The sequence below is a fragment of the Schistocerca americana genome, chromosome 5 (assembly GCF_021461395.2).
Source record: "Schistocerca americana isolate TAMUIC-IGC-003095 chromosome 5, iqSchAmer2.1, whole genome shotgun sequence".
NCBI lineage: Eukaryota > Metazoa > Arthropoda > Insecta > Orthoptera > Acrididae > Schistocerca > Schistocerca americana.
In genome coordinates this window covers 677,460,211-677,481,884 of record NC_060123.1, presented here as the reverse complement: position 1 = coordinate 677,481,884, position 21,674 = coordinate 677,460,211, and the positions used below count along the sequence as shown (strand labels likewise).

The window sequence follows — 21,674 nt, the reverse complement described above, 5'->3', positions numbered from 1 at the left end:
GCCCGGTATAGGTGTTCGTATGAATGTGAATGTGATCACTCTCAAGAAAATGATGAAAACATAATATTTTGTCACATAAGCTTCAACAAATGAACGCAACGGTTTCACAATTACGCAGTTTCTCTGTGGTCTGTCAAAATGTATGTTTTTGACATTTTTGAAGTTGCGTTCCGTTTTGGAAAGTCTTGCCTCTTTAATTCTTTTGTTGTAACGTAGTTCACCCGTATATTTGTTGTTTTCATTTCTGTGGGACGTCTACGTGGTATCTCGCCTGCTCTCACTGTTTACTTGCGACGGTAACGTGTTCTTACCACATGACTCATATTCTATAACCAATGTGTAGTATGACAACTGCCAAGAGTACAGATAGAGAAAAAACGTTTCAATAACCGGACGGACAGTTCATAACGTTGTGAAAAAAAAATGCACGAGGAAGTTTTGAACACGGTACACCCCCTTGGCAGTCCGACACCAGAACCTCTTACACATGACGACATTGCTGTTTCAGGCTGCTCTTTAATGCACTTCTTGTTCTTGGACCTTTCTCTGTTTCTATGTTGCTTCTTTTTCCACAGTTCGGTACACCTTCTTCCTGTTTTCATGTTTGATCTGTGTTCAGTTTTTGGCAGCCTATCCACTGCGCCATCCTACCACTGAATCTGAGGGGGGAGGAAGGTGCGGTAGGGAGTTTCCCTTGTAAATACCGAACAGTTTCTAACGAAATTATTTTCAGTATCGCAACCCTGATAAGACGACAAGGCTGTGCTGGATGAGGACGACACATGGACCTGCCAGTAGAGGTCTTTTTTTTGGTCATCAGTCTACTGACTGGTTTGATGCGGACCGCCACGAATTCCTTTCCTGTGCTAACTTCTTAATCTCAGAGTTGCACTTGCAACCTACGTCCTCAATTATTTGCTTGACGTATTCCAATCTCTGTCTTCCTCTACAGTTTTTGCCCTCTACAGCTCCCTCTAGTACCATGGAAGTCATTCCTCATGTCTTAGCAGATGTCCTATCATTCTGTTCCTTCTCCTTATCAGTGTTTTCCACATATTCCTTTCCTCTCCGATTCTGAATAGAACCTCCTCATTCCTTACCTTATCAGTCCACCTAATTTTCAACATTCGTCTATAGCACCACATCTCAAATGCTTCGATTCTCTTTTGTTCCGGTTTTCCCACAGTCCATGTTTCACTACCATACAATGCTGTACTCCAGACGTACATCCTCAGAAATTTCTTCCTCAAATTAAGGCCGGTATTTGATATTAGTAGACTTCTCTTGGCCAGAAATGCCTTTTTTGTTCTGTCGCCTTGTCATCAAATGTTTGCGGTTCCCATTCGAAGGCCACTTCCTTTCGGCTGCTTTTGATGTCCTCCTTGCTCCGTCCGCCATTGGTTATTTTACTGCCTAGGTAGCAGAATTCCTTAACTTCATTGACTTCGTGACCATCAATCCTGATGTTAAGTTTCTCGCTGTTCTTATTTCTACTACTTCTCATTACCTTCGTCTTTCTCCGATTTACTCTCAAACCATACTGTGTACTCATTAGACTGTTCATTCCGTTCAGCAGATCATTTAATTCTTCTTCACTTTCACTCAGAATAGCAATGTCATCAGCGAATCGTATCATTGATATCCTTTCACCTTTTATTTTAATTCCACTCCTGAACCTTTCTTTTATTTCCATCATTGCTTCCTCGATGTACAGATTGAAGAGTGGGGACGAAAGGCTACAGCCTTGTCTTACACCCTTCTTAATACGAGCACTTCGTTCTCGAGCGTCCACTCTTATTATTCCCTCTTGGTTGTTGTACATATTGTATATGACCCGTCTCTCCCTATGACCCGTCTCTCCCTACAGCTTACCCCTCCTTTTTTCAGAATCTCGAACAGCTTGCACCATTTTATATTGTCGAACGCTTTTTCCAGGTCGACAAATCCTATGAAAGTGTCTTGATTTTTGTTTAGCCTTGCTTCCATTATTAGCCGTAACGTCAGAATTGCCTCTCTCGTCCCTTTACTTTTCCTAAAGCCAAACTGATCGTCACGTAGCGCATTCTCAATTTTCTTTTCCATTCTTCTGTATATTATTCTTGTAAGCAGCTTCGATGCATGAGCTGTTAAGCTGATTGTGCGATAATTCTCGCACTTGTCAGCTCTTGCCGTCTTCGGAATTGTGTGGATGATGCTTTGCCGAAAGTCAGATGGTATGTCGCCAGACTCATATATTCTACACACCAACGTGAATAGTCGTTTTGTTGCCACTTCCCCCAATGATTTTAGAAATTCTGATGGAATGTTATCTATCCCTTCTGCCTTATTTGACCGTAAGTCCTCCAAAGCTCTTTTAAATTCCGATTCTAATACTGGATCCCCTATCTCTTCTAAATCGACTCCTGTTTCTTCTTCTATCCCATCAGACAAATCTTCACCCTCATAGAGGCTTTCAATGTATTCTTTCCACCTATCTGCTCTCTCCTCTGCATTTAACAGTGGAATTCCCGTTGCACTCTTAATGTTACCACCGTTGCTTTTAGTGTCACCAAAGGTTGTTTTGACTTTCCTGTATACTGAGTCTGTCCTTCCGACAATCATATCTTTTTCGATGTCTTCACATTTTTCCTGCAGCCATTTCGTCTTAGCTTCTCTGCACTTCCCATTTATTTCATTCCTCAGCGACTTGTATTTCTGTATTGCTGATTTTCCCGGAACATGTTTGTACTTCCTCCTTTCATCAATCAACTGAAGTATTTCTTCTGTTACTAATGGTTTCTTCGCAGCTACCTTCTTTGTACCTATGTTTTCCTTCCCAACTTCTGTGATGGCCCTTTTTAGAGATGTCCATTCCTCTTCAACTGTACTGCCTACTGCGCTATTCCTTATTGCTGTATCTATAGCGTTAGAGAACTTCAAACGTATCTCGTCATTCCTTAGTACTTCCGTATCTCACTTCTTTGCGTATTGATTCTTCCTGACTAATGTCTTGAACTTCAGCCTACTCTTCATCACTACTATATTGTGATCTGAGTCTATATCTGCTCCTGGGTACGCCTTACAGTCCAGTATCTGATTTCGGAATCTCTGTCTGACCACGATGTAATCTAATTGAAATCTTCCCGTATCTCCCGGCCTTTTCCAAGTATACCTCCTCCTCTTGTGATTCTTGAACAGGGTATTCGCTATTACTAGCTGAAACTTGTTACAGAACTCAATTAATCTTTCTCCTCTTTCATTCCTTGTCCCAAGCCCATATTCTCCTGTAACCTTTTCTTCTACTCCTTCCCCTACAACTGCATTCCAGTCGCCCATGGCTATTAGATTTTCGTCCCCCTTTACATACTGCATTACCCTTTCAATATCCTCATACACTTTCTCTATCTGTTCATCTTCAGCTTGCGACGTCGGCATGTATACCTGAACTATCGTTGTCGGTCTTGGTCTGCTGTCGATTCTGATTAGGACAACCCGGTCACTGAACTGTTCACAGTAACACACCCTCTGTCCTACCTTCCTATTCATAACGAATCCTACACCTATTATACCATTTTCTGCTGCTGTTGATATTACCCGATACTCATCTGACCAGAAATCCTTGTCTCCCTTCCACTTCACTTCACTGACCCCTACTATATCTACACTCCTGGAAATTGAAATAAGAACACCGTGAATTCATTGTCCCAGGAAGGGGAAACTTTATTGACACATTCCTGGGGTCAGATACATCACATGATCACACTGACAGAACCACAGGCACATAGACACAGGCAACAGAGCATGCACAATGTCGGCACTAGTACAGTGTATATCCACCTTTCGCAGCAATGCAGGCTGCTATTCTCCCATGGAGACGATCGTAGAGATGCTGGATGTAGTCCTGTGGAACGGCTTGCCATGCCATTTCCACCTGGCGCCTCAGTTGGACCAGCGTTCGTGCTGGACGTGCAGACCGCGTGAGACGACGCTTCATCCAGTCCCAAACATGCTCAATGGGGGACAGATCCGGAGATCTTGCTGGCCAGGGTAGTTGACATACACCTTCTAGAGCACGTTGGGTGGCACGGGATACATGCGGACGTGCATTGTCCTGTTGGAACAGCAAGTTCCCTTGCCGGTCTAGGAATGGTAGAACGATGGGTTCGATGACGGTTTGGATGTACCGTGCACTATTCAGTGTCCCCTCGACGATCATTAGTGGTGTACGGCCAGTGTAGGAGATCGCTCCCCACACCATGATGCCGGGTGTTGGCCCTGTGTGCCTCTGTCGTACGCAGTCCTGATTGTGGCGCTCACCTGCACGGCGCCAAACACGCATACGACCATCATTGGCACCAAGGCAGAAGCGACTCTCATCGCTGAAGACGACACGTCTCCATTCGTCCCTCCATTCACGCCTGTCGCGACACCACTGGAGGCGGGCTGCACGATGTTGGGGCGTGAGCGGAAGACGGCCTAACGGTGTGCGGGACCGTAGCCCAGTTTCATGGAGACGGTTGCGAATGGTCCTCGCCGATACCCCAGGAGCAACAGTGTCCCTAATTTGCTGGGAAGTGGCGGTGCGGTCCCCTACGGCACTGCGTAGGATCCTACGGTCTTGGCGTGCATCCGTGCGTCGCTGCGGTCCGGTCCCAGGTCGACGGGCACGTGCACCTTCCGCCGACCACTGGCGACAACATAGATGTACTGTGGAGACCTCACGCCCCACGTGTTGAGCAATTCGGCGGTACGTCCACCCGGCCTCCCGCATGCCCACTATACGCCCTCGCTCAAAGTCCGTCAACTGCACATACGGTTCACGTCCACGCTGTCGCGGCATGCTACCAGTGTTAAAGACTGCGATGGAGCTCCGTATGCCACGGCAAACTGGCTGACACTGACGGCGGCGGTGCACAAATGCTGCGCAGCTAGCGCCATTCGACGGCCAACACCGCGGTTCCTGGTGTGTCCGCTGTGCCGTGCGTGTGATCATTGCTTGTACAGCCCTCTCGCAGTGTCCGGAGCAAGTATGGTGGGTCTGAACACCGGTGTCAATGTGTTTTTTTTCCATTTCCAGGAGTGTAGATTGAGCCTTTGCATTTCCCTTTTCAGATTTTCTAGTTTCCCTACCACGTTCAAGCTTCTGACATTCCACGCCCCGACTCGTAGAACGTTATCCTTTCGTTGATTATTCAATCTTTTTCTCATGATAACCTCCCCCTTGGCAGTCCCCTCCCGGAGATCTGAATGGGGGACTATTCCGGAATCTTTTGCCAATGGAGAGATCATCATGACACTTCTTCAATTATAGTAGAGGTCATTAGTTCGGAATCATGACAGAGTAACAGCTCTACTCATGATGTCCTTCCTGGAGTTAGTGCCACAGTGCAGCTGGCCATCCCAGGTCAAGTCCAGCAATACGGCCAACTCCCGCCGAGGAGACAGTAGGTCACTCCCCGTGTACACCAGCTGTCGTCCACATTCGCAGGACGGGGGCCGCATCGATATGGGTATCCCCGCCGTGAGACTGCAGAGGCACCATCCATTTCCGTAGCAGATGCACCACCATCGCCGCTGGCGAGGGAACAGCGCTGTTTGGCTTACTTTAAGAGGTTTCCGGCACTGAGTGGAGAATACCTGTAAGCGTCCTGGGGCGTGCAAATAGCCAGCCCAGTAGAATTTAGTGGCCAGTCGGCCATTGACCCGGTGCGCTAAGCTGCGCAGATGCTTCACACAGAAATTGTTACACTCGCAGCTGCATTTCTGTGGAGTTTCTGGGATCTCACCTCACCTCCACCACCTGCTCGCACCAACCTGGCTCATAACCCGCTGCTCCCTGCACTGGGGCGCACTAATTTCGTGTTAGTATTTGTGGTGGCGTCTTCACTCAGTACTGTGTCTGAACCACGACCCACGGCGTCAACATGATGCGGTGAGCGATGAACCAGTTGGTTATGTTTTGGAGGATGGAACAGACATGGAAGTGCGGTGTGACTCTCATCGTAATTTAGAGGTTGCCTTGTTTGGACCAGAGGACAATTGCAGAGAGCAGTATTTGGTGTCTGTAAGGTGTACACAATGTAACTTGCTCTGGTATACTGCGCTATGCACAGAGGCAGCTCCTACAACCTGTTATACATGTAGTAGATATGGTCATATTGCAAGACAGTGTAGAGAGGCTGGGTAGCTCATGATACGATGTAGAGATTAGTTTGTGATAATTTTTTGGAATTGAGATTTGTTATTGTATTATTGTGTGTAATTAAGAGTAGGGCTGTCGCAATGGTAGAGTCAGAGACACAAGTTGTGCTGGAGCCGAAAGCAGTGCGGTTATTGTTAGTAAAGGCATTGCAGTTGACTGGCTATAATACACAGCTATATGGGCAGCTGACAGCTAGGGACAAACAGTTAACATTGCTTCAGGTACCACGGCATGAGGTCGCCTCAGTTGCTGCGGTCCCTTTTCTCGAACAATTTCATTCTTAGAGGACCTTAAAATGTCAGTGGAGATGTGTCGTTGGACCAAAAGTCAGTTGTTGCGACTAGTGGGAGAAGTGAAAACGTACGTAAGGTGTACAGCAAACTTTGAGCAGCTGAAGAAGGGGTGTTTGGAAATGTACAAGAAAGAGATAAGTGCGAGGTATTTTCGGGAGCAGTTGAGCACCATTCTGAGGAGGCATGGGGTAACTGTGGAAAATTTTGTGGACACGTACAAGAAAACGAAATGAACACACGTATGAGGGGAGGCAGAGAAGTTGAGAAGGGAAGCTCGATGTTTTTCTGATGGGGGCTGCCATCAACAACGTCAAGAAGGGTGCGTACAGGTACACTGAAGGATCTGTATTCTGCGATGCAATGATATATCAACAAGGGTACGAGATAGACGTGGGGCATTTGCTGCAAACATTAAGTGTTAAATGTGTGGACGGAAAGGGCATTGAGGCAGTGTCGTCAGCCACATGGATATACAGGATACAGAAGGTATCAGATGCAGAATTTTGCTAAAGGACGTCGGGCTTAACGAGGAAGCGGCAAGCAGCCATTATATGTAAGGTGGAACCTGAAGTCCATCTAAAGGTGTTCCCGTTAAAATTAGATGCAACGAATACGTATGTAAGGGGTCTGCTGTGATGGGAGTCGTAAGAGGCAAAGGGTACAAGTTTTTGTTGTACTCAGGAGTGCATGTGTCGTTTGCCAGTTGAGACTTAGTGGGTCGGAGGCAATGGTATCCGCCGCGCTATGGGTGTGAGGGATAATGATGTGAGACCGCTGGGGTCTACACAGGTGGTGTTTGGTTTAAGTAGTGTGTAGAGGTGGTATCGCATGTAAGCGAGCACCACGGCATGGTCCTGGGGTTAGACTTTTTGTATCAATATTGTGCTAAAACTGACTTTCGGAAATATGCCGCAGAACTTGTAGAATGTCAGTCCAGCGAGGTGAAGCTGTTGCCAGTGTAGAACTGTCGTGTGGGGCGTATAGCGTAGAATTGCACCGAAACTTCATTCGCATGAATGTGTGCCAGGTAGCACAAGGAAGTCGCTTTGGGTGAATGTGCAGCCACATCTATCTGTGGATATGTTACGTGTTGCACAGCCTCTGGAAGGGAACGATACACTGGACGCAGAAACTTGTTTTATTAAGAGAAGCGTCGAACGCGTAAAATAGAAAAATGACGGGAGAGTGATGCATGTAAATACAGATAATTTTGGCGCCAAGGAAGTGAATTTAAGGAATGGGATCCTCGTAACGAGTCTGGACATTCTGGATGAGGATGAGTGGTGTGTGAGCCACAAGCAGCCGCAAGCCACCGTTAACACTGCGTTACGTGGGAGCATCTAAAGGGAGTAGAGAGAAAGCAGATGGAAGACTTGCTGTTGGAATTTGAGGATTTATTTTTTCCACGGGGTCCGTTGCCAGCAACGCCCCTGATTCAACACCGAATTCCAACAGAGAACGTACTACTGGTGTATCGGAACTCACATCGCATACCTAGATATTTGCTCAACAATACCGAACAATGTGCCATGGCAATTTAGAGACATGTCAGCAACTCTTTATTGGCATATGACTGACTGCAGGTATTTTGTTTTCACAGCTGAATCCCACTTCAGTTTTGAGAATGATTTTTACTGCAGATGCGTCTCTGAGGGAAACACTTTAAAAACATTCCATGTATTTCCCTCGTAGGGAAGCGTCATTGGATCTTACATCGACAGATAGTGACTTCTAGTCTCCTGATCAACCATCTCCAGCTCCAGACTAGTTATAGTTCCATGAAGGAAAGAAAAAAAAATGATAGGACAGATTCTCCTGTCCCATTAGGAATGAAGCCTTAATGGTTTAGGTTAATAGTTAAATGCGCGCCGGTACACACACACACACACACACACACACACACACACACACACACAGCATGTAGTCAAGCTTCTCATATTTTCACATTGCCAGTCACTGCTGCCGACACCTTGGTTTTCCATTGGGATCTTTGCTATGACGAAGTCACCTAAACACACTTCTGAGGGACAAAAATGACAGAAAGAGACTGTTTTGAGAATATAATGTTTCATTACGTCGACATGTTACATATTTGTAGGTCACTTCATTCCCGTTCCTACAACAAACATACACGAGTTTCATATCAGTTTCGCCAGCATGAAAGACGCAGCTCGGAGGATACTCTTACGCAGCACTCATTGTATCGAGCAATTAAGCTTAATTGGATGACAGCGCGACGGATGCTGCCACTTATTAGGTGAGCGTCAGCGAGTGACGTTGATTTGTCTTGGGCTGCCGTTGTACATGAGTGCGTCACTTCTCGTAACATAAATAGAGCACCACAGTCTTGATACTCCATGATCCGCTGCACGTTAACTTGCCAGATCCACTCAATACTTAATTAAAGGCATAGCATTTTTAAAGAGCCAACATGAAAAGCCATCACGAAGCTCTTGTCCTACGACTAACGTTCAACTCTTAAAACCCAAAAAAGTTTTTCTGTGAATAAATGCCAGCACTGCATCGCTATACCTGAGCTTGTAAGTGCACACGGCGTATAGTACCTCTTATATGTCAAGTGAGTCGTAAATGAGGAAAAGGACCCACTTCATGCAAATTATCACGCGCAAAGCTACATCCACAAAAACGTATTTACCATGGTTTCAAGTCAGGAAATGACGATACAAAACTGAATTTCATAATATCAAGAAAGTGTCTCTGGCAACACTGATTTGATATTTCATGACTCTCAAGAAAAGGCGGTGATGGTAGGTACAGTGAGTGCGGTGCTTGCTGTTATGTTCAGACATGATCGTTACATTGACTTGTGGATTTTTGCTGGCTCTCGCGACGCATTAATTTTACCTGATCGACAGATGTGTTTCTTATTTCACTGGAACAAATATAGGATAGCATTCCATTCTCTTAAAATTTAAGACTCTGAAAGGAGGACGATTGGCTTCAGCGTCAAAGTCAGTTACCACACAGTCGAACAAAATTAAAGGATAACTTTTTCGAAATACCTCAGTTCTCACACATTGTGACTCTTAAGTTTGAAATTTGGCTCAAAGGTGCGTACAATGTTCCCCCGTCATGGAGCAAAGGTGTGGTGCCCTGCGACGTCATTAATGAATATCTTCATAGGCAGCTCCAAGCATTCACCGCCGGACACAAAGATATTGAGCATCTTTGGTAGAAATTTAAAGTTATTGTCCACCACGTGCTAGAGAGGTATGTGCCTAGCAAAAATATAGGGGAGGAAAAGGATCCACCTTGGTACCACAAACGTATTAGGAAGTTGCTGAAAAAGCAGAGAATTTTGCACAGCCGTTTTAAACGTAGTCACTGCACCGCTGACAAACAGAAATTATGCGGAATGAAAGCAGCTGTCAAAAGGTCAATGAGAGATTCTTTTAACGAATTTGAAAGCAATATTTTATCTGTAGATTCTAAAAATAACCCCAAAAAATTTTGGTCGTACGTAAAATAAATGAACGCTACAAATAATTCAATTACTTCTCTTGCTGACAGTACGAGTGACGTAAAGGATGATGATAAAATGATGGCCGAAATTCTAAACCTAGCTTTCAAAAACTCGCTTCCTGTTAAGGACTGCAGCACGATTCCCCCTTTCATTTATCGAACAAAGGCAAGGATGGCTGACGTAGTGTCTAGAGTATCTGGCATTGTGAAACAGTTAAGTTCCTTAGACGCCAGGAAGGCATCTGGCCCAGACGGTATCCCCGTAAGATTATATGGTGACTATGCTACAAATATAGCACCATTCTATCATAGATCATTCGAACAGCGGAAAGTTCCACGGGACTGGAAGAAAGCCCAGGTCATAGCAATTTATAAAAAAGGTAGAAAATCGGATGCACATAATTACCGGCCAATTCACTGAAATCGATTTGTTGTAGAATCATGGAACGTACTTTGTGTTCAGACATAATGATCTTTGTAGGTTCTGAGAAGCTCATCTGCAGAAACCAGCACGGTTTTAGGAAACAGCGGTCATGCGAGACACAGCTGGCCCTCTTTGTGCATGATATACAACAGGCTCTAGATACCGGCTCCCAGGTTGATGCCATATTTCTAGACTTTCGAAAGGCATTCGACTCAGTTCCGCATTGTAGTTTGCTCCAAAAAGTGGGCGCTTACGGTCTATCCGATGACATATGCGGTTGGATAGAAAATTTTCTAACAGACAGAGAGCAGTATGTCGTCCTGAATGGGGTGACTACAGAAACAAGCGTAACTTCATTGTGCCCCAGGGCAGCGTAACAACAGGTCCGCTGCTTTTTACGATTTACGTAAACGATCTGGTTGATGGTATTGACAGCGGCATTAGACTGTTTGCCGATGATGCTGTAGTCTACAGGAAAGTAGTATCACACGAAAGTTGTGAACAAATCAATGAGGATTTGCAGAAAATAAATGCGTGGTGTAATGACTGGCAATTATCTCTCAATATTAGTAAGTGTAACCTACTGCGTATAACAAGGCGAAAATCCCCATTAATGTAGGAGTACAAAATTAATGGCCAGTCTTTGGAAGCGGTAACATCCTTCAAGTATCTGGGTGTGACTATTCGAAACGATCTCTAATGGAATGATCAGATTACAAAAGTAACGGGCCAGGCGAACTGTAGATTGCGGTTTATTGGTAGAATCCTGAAGCGATGCAGTCCTTCAACAAAGGAAATTGCTTGCAATACTGTAGTTAGTCCAATCTTCGTCTGTATGTGACCCTTACCAGTGGGGTCTGATTCAACAGATTGAGAAGGTCCAAAGAAGAGCGGCAAGATTCGTGACTGGTACTTTTAGCCATCGCGAGAGCGTTACAAAGCTCATAGAAAGTTTGAAGTGGGACACACTTGCAGATACACGACGCGCTAAACGGAAGGGGCTGCTCACTAAAACCCAAAATCCGATCTTCGCTGGAGATGTAGAGAATATATTATTACCACCAACTTTCATATCGCGCAATGATCACCATTCAAAGATAAGGGAAGTTAGAGCTCGTAGTACTGAGGCGTTCAGACAGTCGTTTTTCCCTCGCGCGATCCGCGAGTGGAACACAAAGAGGGGGGGGGGGGGGGGATATGACTTTGGCGCGAATCGTGCCCTCCGCCACACACCGCTTGGTGGCTAGCGGAGTATATATGTAAATGTAGATGTAGATTCGATTACGTTTCAAACAGCAAGGCGTCGACACTGCGAAAAAAGGTCACAGCTCGCAAGTGACGTGTAAAGTGGGCACCAAATTTCACCCCAGTTTTACCCAGAGCCGCCGTGGGCGTGCCTCTCGATCGGAAGGTTGTGACACCTACTTTTACCTACATGGAGGACGGAACTGCGAGGTTCAGCGTTGAAATCACTCAGCTTTTTTATGAGTGGAAAATGGGAACATTGCAGACGCATCTACGCTCAGAACGGGCACGGAAAGGTCGCAGGGGGTGGCATTAAGGGTGTCAATGAAACCATCCCTTTCCATGGGTCGTCGATTCCCGCACATTTCACAGATGTGAACGATGGTTCGCAGTTCGATGAGCAGCAGGAAGAAGTTCTTCACAACGTTTGACACTGCCGACACCCCCGTCTTTTCAAATCTTCTCTAAGGACGTTGTCGGGCTGCATCCATCACGAATGTGATAACACCCATTTGGAGCTCAATGCGACCACAATTTATGTTATAGTACACAGGTTGGAACCGCTAGCGACCGTTCAAAATCATTCGACGAAATCTGAACGTGATCCAAAGCAGCTAAGGTTGCTTATGCTTTGTAGGAGCTTTTATTATGTTTCTTCCGGTGGCGTGATCATGGTGGGATGCGACATTGACATGTACAGTCATGCTCAAAAGTATCCGAACGACCTGAATTGCATTTCGTCTGATTCGCATGCAACTCACATAACGCAGCTGTCTAGCAGGTCCTCTAATCGCTCCTTGGTACAGTCGTTTGACTATTCAAAATGATTCCAACAAGTCACCACTAGAAAACACTGCTCTGTATCGCAATAACTCAAGATGTAAAGTAATACTACGATACTACAAATATCAAGGAACACCTTATCACAGGTAAGACTGTCCTTAAGGCTTGTAAGCTCACATTTATTACAATAAATGACATTCCTGAAATGTTACCACTCTCATTATTACTTCAGATAGGTAATGCACGTAGTAAGTTCGTCGTATTCATGATTTCCTCTTCAAAGTAACATACCGTACTTATTATTTAACACAAAATGACATTAAAAATTTAAATTATTACGAGCAGCTAGTTGACAATATGTATGAACTTCAAATGACACGACGAACCGTCTCGTTCTGCATATAGATGCAGACTTAGCAAAGATTTCATGACTGACGGAAACTAACAGGCATTCCTGATTAGGCATACAGAGAGTGATATACCTCGATTTTAGACAGTATCAGTTAGCAAATACCAACTTTAAATTACATAACGCAAACATTTTTAACGGACGCGAATTCCTACTCAGCACCTATTGTACCTGTTAAGAAACTACGAGTGATGTTAAATACTGCTTCTTAACAAGAAACTTATTTCAAATGCCGTGAGGTAAAGCTTTGTGTTAGACAGGGATTCGAACCCACAACCTAATCGGATAGATATCGAAGCACAATCAACTGTGACATATCGCATTTTCTCGGCAGGAGCTAGATGTTTTAACTGAAATGACGAGGCGAAACATTAATTTTTTCTTTCTCAGGACTCCAACCCAGCACCTATCGCTATTTTATCCTAGAGAAAACGAACGTTAAATATGGGTTTGTTGCACCAGCAGTGACATGTGAGCATGTTTGAACTAGAAATAATATGACGAAGAGTTCAGTGCTGACTGGGAATAGAGCTCCACACATATCGTTGTTGACTACACACAAAGAGACGTCAGCTGCCGAATTTTTCTCCACCAGCAGCTCGGAATAACATATTGAACTTACAGTGATCTCGCAAATAGTTCTGTGTCTCACTGGGAGTCAAAAACGTCAAATATCGTTAGTGTTGACAACGAATGAAAATACATTAAAAATCGAAATTATTATCCACGAGCAGATTGGTGTTCTCATGCTAGATCTTGATAATACATAATGAAATCTTTAGTGCCGGCCAGGATTCGTACCCATTCACGCGCAATATGTGGAGATGTTGAGGAATCTGCAGTTTTGAACAAACAACAAATTGTAGCCGAGCTGTATTGGCACGAAGGGAACAAATTCCGCGTTAAGGGCGGTCTGAGGTGCATTTCCAGTGCAGAACAAATTTTATCGACATACAGAATCTCAGATAAAAGATGGAATAAGTGTCCTGTGATCCTACATAGCGTTTGTTTCGTCACTAGAAATAAATAACTAGTATAAGAAACGTTACTGGTGATAGAGTTTCTACATGTCGCCACTCCCGACTTTATTGTGGCTCAACCTAACGTCTACTTGGTAGAGAAGGAATATCATTTTTAATGTGAATTTCAGACCACAATGCCATTATATCTCCTTCACTTGGTGTAGGCAGAAGACAATGGAATCTGTCTCTCCCTATCTAAAATCAATGACCGCAGTTGGAATCGAACCCAGACCATAGATATATGATCCTATCATCAGCCCAACAGACCACAAAATCCTCTTCTCAGTAGCTCATGTATCTATCATAACACCGTTGTGCCACACTGGCTGAGAATTCTGACACACAGACTCCCTGTATCAATTTGCAGTATGTTCAGTAAATTCATTTACTTGGTTGACTGAATCACCACGAACTAGCTGCCTCGGCTACCCAGTGCATACATTCAACTTTATTTTGTAATCACCGAAATAAAATCACTTAACTGCCACCTAAACAGAACTGCCAACAGTGTAGGATGCAGAAATTTAAATAGGAAGTGTTCCTTTCCACTTGAGCTACTCTATTGCACTATCTGTTTGCTGAAAACGTCGTACAGTGCGCGCACACACACACACACACACACACACACACACACACACACACACACACACACACACACATTCTCTTTATTTTTATTTGTTTGTTGTGCTCGACTATTGGCGAGGCACGAAAACGTCTGTGAATGAATTTCTTAGTTTTGAGTACACTTACGAAAGAAATGTAAAAACAACTATGAGAGTTACTGATTTGTGATGCTTAGTTTGCAGTCAGTTCCGAGTATTATTAGTAACTACCGCAGTCCCTAAACCTAGTTACAGAAATGCGAATCAGTCGCATTACGTATTCCAAGCCGTTGCAGCCGCGACTTCGAGACACCAGCTATGGTCATTTCCCAGCCCGCTGTAAGATCACACCGGTTCGTCTTGTTCCTGCTGGTATTGCAACAGATTTGGCAACAAGGCAACGTATGTTTGGCAACTCTGTGATCGACGAGTTACTTCCTAGTGTGCACGGAATTAAGCCTCAATGTTCACTTGATTTTACCTGTCATTTCCATTGAATAATCTGAGTTATTATCGCTTGAGGTGTAACAAATGATTATAACTTTACGGTTTTCAGCCCAGGAAAGTCTTTGCACGTGGAAATCGCAACTAATCTCGTCTTTTAAATAGCGGTTTACGAGCTCTAGGCACTACTGGTCTCGTAAGAGGAAGCTAAGACACATACTTCTTCGCCGGCTGTGTGGTAGCCTGGTGATCTGTGAAAAGGCGTCTCTTATGTTTCGCAGTTCCAGTCTTACTGAGTGTAGCGTTTTTATCCCTTCTGTGAAAGAGCTACAAACAGTCAGATCAAACATCGCTAAGGAAATCTCAAGAGCCGGCCGGAGTGGCCGAGGGGTTCTAGGCGCTACAGTCTGGAACCGCGCGACCGCTACGGTCGCAGGTTCGAATCCTGCCTCGGGCATGGATGTGTGTGATGTCCTTAGGTTAGTTAGGTTTAAGTAGTTCTAAGTTCTAGGGGACTGATGACCTTAGAAGTTAAGTCCCATAATGCTCAGAGCCATTTGAACCATTTTGAAATCTCAAGAACACACTTCCGGCTCATAGTGCAATGATGAAAAACGTACAATGCTGCACAACAGCTAACGCCTCTTTCCGCTGCTGACAAGCAAATTTTGGGTTTCTAGGAATGCATATCTTTATTTATGAAATGTCACATTTGCATCCCTCTTGAGTATAACACAGCATACCAACTAACCACAGATCCAATCAAAATCTAAGTGAGTAGTATTTTACCAATTCGTGTCGATAGAGGCATGCTTGTGTACAGATACTCAGTTTTATTAAAACAGACTTTCGTCTTAAGGTTATTGTGGGTAGTTTTATTACATTTCTTATAATACAGCTCACAATTTTCGTAAGGTTTTCTTTAGTGTTGTTAAAACAATAGTAAACATGAGAGAGAAATTAATCATCAACGATATATGCGAATTCTCTGATGTTATCTATAACAGTCTGAAAATGTACATTCAGTTTATTGATTACATGCATGTAGAAAACTTGTTCTGAGTTAAAGCTGTCAAACAAGGTTTGAAGAAGAATAAAATGCCACTACCAGACGACAGCTAATGTAGAAAATACTTTTTCGACGTATTTTGGCACGATGCGCTCTACCCATACATAGTACAAAAGTTTCGAGATGCATCTACTGTCTGGCTACCTGTTAAACCTCAAATGAACAAAATGTCGCAGAAGTTAGCCCTTTTTCCACATACGACTATTTTCGGTTGAGAAGTGAAGGGAATTATGTTACAAGTTCCATTAGCTTGATAACTTTAGCAGACAGTAGAACTGCATTTTAAAAAATATAGCAGTGACTGTACTCGAACTCGCGACATCTTATTTACCCTGCGCGATACTTACCATTACGCCACTAGCTGACACATAGCTGTAACAGCTCCAGAAGTCAAGAACAATTCCTCCAGAACTTCTGCATTCCACAGCGCTGTGGGATAGTGCATATGGCCAGGTCAATACTTATGAGAGACAAACAGTTATGCCTTTTCTTTTGCACTGCACGACGTTTTCAGCGAACAGATAGCGCAATAAAGGAGCTCAAGTGGAAAGGAACACTTCCTATTTAAATTTCTGCATCCTACACTGTTGGAAGTTCTGTGTAGGTGCCAGTTACGTGATTTTATTTTGAATGTATGCACTGGGTAGCCGAGGCAGCTAGTTAATGGTGATTCAGTCAACCAAGTAAATGAATTTACTGAACATACTGCAAATTGATACAGGGAGTCTGTGTGTCAGAATTCTCAGTCAGTGTGGCACAACGGTGTTATGATAGATACATGAGCTACTGAGAAGAGGATTTTGTGGTCTGTTGGGCTGATGATAGGTTCATATATCTATGGTCTGGGTTCGATTCCAACTGCGGTCATTGATTTTAGATAGGGAGAGACAGATTCCATTGTCTTCTGCCTACACCAAGTGAAGGAGATATAATGGCATTGTGGTCTGAAATTCACATTAAAAATGATATTCCTTCTCTACCAAGTAGACGTTAGGTTGAGCCACAATAAAGTCGGGAGTGGTGACATGTAGAAACTGTGTCCCCAGTAACCTTTCTTATACTAGTCATTTATTTCTAGTGACGAAACAAACGCTATGTAGGATCACAGGACACTTATTCCATCTTTTATCTGAGATTCTGTATGTCGATAAAATTGGTTCTGAAATGGGAATTCAACTCAGACCGCCCTTAACGCGGAATTTGTTCCCTTCGTGACAATACAGCTGGGCTACAATTTGTTGTTTGTTCAAAACTGCAGATTCTTCAACATCTCCACATATTGCGCGTGAATGGGTTCGAATCCTGGCCCGGCACTAAAGATTTCATTACGTATTATCAAGCTCTACCATGAGCATTTCAAGTAAGTTACTTGTTAAGAAGCAATATTTAACATCTCTCGTAGTTCGTTAACAGGGACAATAGGTGCTGGGTAGGAATTGGCATCCGTTAAAAATGTTTCCGTTATGTAATTTAAAGTTGGTATTTGCTAATTGATACTGTCTAAAATCAAGGTATATCACTCTGTATATGTCTAATCAGGAATGACTGTTAGTTTCCGTCAGTCACGAAATCTTTGCTTAGTCTGTATGACCTGGGTTTGAATCCATATGCAGAACGAGAAGGTTTGTCGTGTCATTTGAAGTTCATACATATACTCGACTAGCTGCTCGTAATAACTTAAGTTTTTAATGTCATTCTGTGTTAAATAATAAGTACGGTATGTTACCTTAAAGAGGAAATCATGAATACGACGAACTTACTACGTGCATTACGTATCTGACGCAATTATGAGAGTGGTAACATTTCAGGTATGCCATTTATTGTAATAAATGTGAGCTTACAAGCCTTAAGGACAGTCTTACCTGCGATAAGGTGTTCCCTGATATTTGTAGTATCGTAGTACTACTTTACATCTTGAGTTATTGCGATACGGAGTAGTGTTTTCTAGTGGTGACTTGTTGGAACCATTTTGAATAGTCAAACGACTGTACCAAGGAGCGATTAGAGGACCTGCTAGACAGATACGTTATGTGAGTTGCATGCGAATCAGGCGAAATGCAATTCAGGTCGTTCGGATACTTTTGAGCATGGCTGTACGTGAACGAAACGCCAAAGGGTAGCTCTTATACATCCTAGTTCGACAAAACCTTCAGTGGCACCCAATCACCATTCTTGTGAATTTTAAAAATGCGCTGGTACGTACAGAATCCGGAACGAGAGTACCACGCTCCTGAAGGCAGGCTACACTGCCGCTCTTTCGCCGCTACAACGCTGCTCTTGCACCTGATAGTAGGCCATTCGCAATCGGAGAGTATCAAGGGGGCTACCGATCTGCTAGCGCTTAAGACGTCTTCGCTGGTTCTGTCTGTACAAGTGAAAATTTTAAATTCTCAATAAAGGTCACAGGGTACCACTGAGGGGTGTTATTCACACATGTGTCAATGTTGCATCCCCCATAATCACACGAGACGAAGAACAGGAGATCTGAAAAAAGTATAAGCACCCTTAGCAGCTTTAGATCACGTTCAAATTTCGTCGAATAGTTTTGAACGTTCGCAAGTGGTTCCCATCTATACACGTTAGCAAAAACTGCGGTGGCGCTGCGCTCCATGCGGGTGCGATCCCGTTCGACGTGGATGCAGCCTCACAATGTCCTAAGAAAACGCGTGAAAAAGCCGAGGGTGTCAGCAATGTCAAAGGTTGTGAAGAACGTCTTCCCGTTGCTCATCGCACTGCGAACTGTCGCTTTAGGCGGCGAAATGTTTAGGAAGCAACGCCCCTGGGGAAGGGGTGGTTTCATTGACGCCCTTTATGCCACCCCCTGCGGCCTTTTCGTGCCGATTCTGATCGGCGGTGTATCTGTAGTGTTTTCCTCGCCCACGCATAAGGAAACCACTTGATTTCATATCCATTGCGTAGGGGTCAAAAGAAGGGGTGAAATGAGGGTAAGAGCATGAGAGGATGAGAGGATGAGAGGATGAGAGACACCCACGATGGCATTGGGCAGAATTGTGGTGAAATATGTATTCACCTCAACTTCTGAGCTCTGGTCATTTATGCGAAAGTGTCGACACCTTGCAGTTTGGAGCGTCGTCGAGCCCGAGGATGCGTCGCAGGGCGTGAAACTTTTGCAACATTACAGAGGAAGGTAGTACGTACCTTTGAGCCAAATTTCAAACTTATGCGTCCTAGTGAGAGGGAATTACGCGGTTTCGAAAAAGTGATCCTTTAACTCTGTTGCGCGGTGTTTGATGTTGTGAACCGAAGTCGCAACCCTGTATGGTCGGCTTACCTTTCGCAGCAGTCTGCGTTCGGGTAGCCTGTACGTCCACGCGTCCGCCAGCACGTTCTAACGGCCGGCTGCAGAGATCGTTAACACCGCGGTATTACACTACTAGCCATTAAAATTGCTACACCACGAAGATGACGTGCTACAGACGCGAAATTTAACCGACAGGAAGAAGATGCTGTGATATGCAAATGATTAGCTTTTCAGAGCATTCACACAAGGTTGGCGCCGGTGCTGACACCTACAACGTGCTGACATGAGGAAAGTTTCCAACCGATTTCTCGTACACAAACAGCAGTTGACCGGCGTTGCCTGGTGGAACTATGTTGTGATGCCTCGTGTAAGGAGCAGAAACGCGTACCACCACGTTTCCGACTTTGATAAAGGTCGGATTGTATCCTATCGTGATTGCGGTTTATCGTATCGCGACATTGCTGCTCGCATTGGTCGAGATCCAATGACTGTTACCAGCATATGGAATCGGTGGGTTCATGACGGTAATACGTAACGCCGTGCTGGATTCCAACGGCTTCGTATCACTAGCAGTCGAGATGACAGGCATCTTATCCGCATGGCTGTAGCGGACCGTGCAGCCACGTCTCGATCCCTGAGTCGGCAGACGGGGACGTTTGCAAGACGACAACCATCTGCACGAACAGTTAGACGACTTTTGCAGCAGCGTGGACTATCAGCTCGAAGACCGTGGCTGCGGTTGCTCTTGACGCTCCATCACAGACGGGAACGTCTGAGATGGTGTACTCGACGACGAACCTGGGTGCACGAATGGCAAAACGTAATTTTTTCGGATGAATTCAGGTTCTGTTTAGAGCATCATGATGGTCTCACATCCGTGTTTGGCGACATCGCGGTGAACGCACATTGGAAGCGTGTATTCGTCATCGCCATACTGGCGTATCACCCGACGTGATGGTATGGGGTGCCATTGGTCACACGTCTCGGTCACCTCTTGTTCGCATTGACGGCTCTTTGAACAGTGGATGTTACATTTCAGATGTGTTACGACCCGTGGCTCTACCCTTCATTCGATCCCTGTGAGACCCTACATTTCAGCAGGATAATGCACGACCGCATGTTGCAGGTCCTGTACGGGCCTTTCCGGATACAGACAATGATCGACTGCTGCCCTGGCCAGCACATTCTCCATACCTCTCACAGACTGAAAACGTCTGGTCAATGGTGCCCGAGCAACTGGCTTGTCACAATACGCTAGTCACTACTCTTGATGAACTGTGGTATCGTGTTGAAGCTGCATGGGCAGCTGTACCTGTACACGCCTTCCAAGCTCTGTTTGACTCAATGCCCAGGCGTATCAAGGCCGTTATTGCGGCCAGAGGTGGTTGTTCTGGGTACTGATTTCTCAGGATCTATGCACTCAAATTGTGTGAAAATGTAATCACATGTGAGCTCTATCATAATATATTTGTCCAATGAATACCCGTTTATCATCTGCATTTCTTCTTGGTGTAGCAATTTTAACGGCCAGTAGTGTATTTTTCATGTCACGCATCGTGAGGAACAGATAGTGCCGAGATTTAGTACTATCACTTCGCAGCCCAACTGGCAGTGTGTTCCTGCGAGAGTCTCTCACATGTCCGAAGAGGCTCCAACGCTCTTAGTAGATAGTGCCGGATAGAGGAGTGTATTGTGCACCAGCCGGACTCAACTTCAGAGCTGGGCTGTCACAAGCTAGGAATATTGTACAACGACCTCTTGAAGCTGAGTATTTGTGCGTCGCTGAATAAATTTTGTTTTTGGAAAGAGAATTTTAGTAATTTCATTAGTCGTGCTTATAGGTACGCATACTTGATGTTTAGCTGAGAGTACCACCTCTGTTCACACTTGTATTAGCGGAACCTAGAAGTTTGTTATCTGCATCACACACTAACAACAAGGGGTAGCTACACATATAAATTTAAGAAGGTGAAGCTTACGGATTTTCATTAAACACAGTGTCCGCCCTGGTACTGAGTGGTCAGCGCCACGGAATATCATACCTAACGGCCCGGGTTCGATTCCCGGCTGGGTGGGAGATTTTCTTCGCTCAAGGACTGGGTGTTGTGTTTTCCTTATCATCATCATTTCATCCCCATCGCCACGTAAGTCGCCGAAGTGGCGTCAACTCGAAAGACTTGCACAAGGCGAAAGGTCTACCCGACGGGAGGCCCTAGCCACACCGCATTTCCATTAAACAGAGTTTCTCATATACGAAATCGACGAGCTGGTGAAAACATACGGGCATTTTGTAACTATGCCGCCGCTTTGTTAGTGCCATTTAAACCCAACAGAATCCACATGGACCCAAATTAAAGACTATACAACCAGAAATAATAAGAAGAAAAATATGTTGTCTGCAGTAGAGGTACTCGCCAGTAAATCAGTTAGGGAGGTCGCCTCCGAAGACTGGATGAA

At 44.6% G+C, this 21,674-nt stretch overlaps 1 protein-coding gene across 1 annotated transcript in view; it reads right to left on the bottom strand.

Annotated features, from left to right (window-relative positions):
- Positions 1-21,674, bottom strand: part of LOC124616628 (Down syndrome cell adhesion molecule-like protein Dscam2) — a 375,675-nt gene that overhangs the window by 296,355 nt on the left and 57,646 nt on the right. The window lies entirely within an intron of this gene.